Raw genomic sequence first — 769 nt, forward strand, 5'->3', positions numbered from 1 at the left:
CTGGAGTGCAATGGCGCGATCTCGGCTCACCGCAACCTCCGCCTCCCGGGTTCAGGCAATTCTCCTGCCTCAGCCTCCTGAGTAGCTGGGATTACAGGCATGCGCCACCATGCCCAGCTGATTTTTTGTATTTTTAGTAGAGACGGGGTTTCACCATGTTGACCAGGATGGTCTCGATCTCTTGACCTCGTGATCCACCCACCTCGGCCTCCCAAAGTGCTGGGATTACAGGCGTGAGCCACCGCGCCCGGCCAACTATAATTTTTAAATCTAACTATAAATACGCTCGTCCTTTATTTTGTTTTTTTGTTTGTTTTGTTTTGTTTTTGAGACAGCGTTTTGCTCCTGTTGCCAAGGCTGGAGTATAGCGGCTCAATCTCGACTCACTGCAACCTCTGCCTCCCGAGTTCAAGCAATTCTCCTGCCTCAGCCTCCAAGTAGCTTGGATTACAGGCACATGCCACCATGCCCCACTAATTTTTGTATTTTTAGTAGAGACAAGGTTTCATCATATTGGCCAGCCTGGTCTCAAGCTCCTGACCTCAGACTCCATTTTCTTTTTTTTTTTTTTTTTTTTAGGATGGAGCAATACTTTATTTTTACACACTTTGACAAGGAGGTTTTCCATAAACAACCTTTCCAGCGGAGAACAGAGAACATGAAAATCGGCCTCCAGATATCAGTGGCTGTGTCTGCTCAGGGCCGAGGCTCCCTCTTGCCCATGTGGTGGGTGGAGGGGTGTACTTCCCTTCCTTCATCAGTTTTTCCC

This window comes from Sapajus apella, unplaced genomic scaffold, assembly GCF_009761245.1.
Source record: "Sapajus apella isolate SASKATOON/1434 unplaced genomic scaffold, GSC_monkey_1.0 scaffold6566, whole genome shotgun sequence".
NCBI lineage: Eukaryota > Metazoa > Chordata > Mammalia > Primates > Cebidae > Sapajus > Sapajus apella.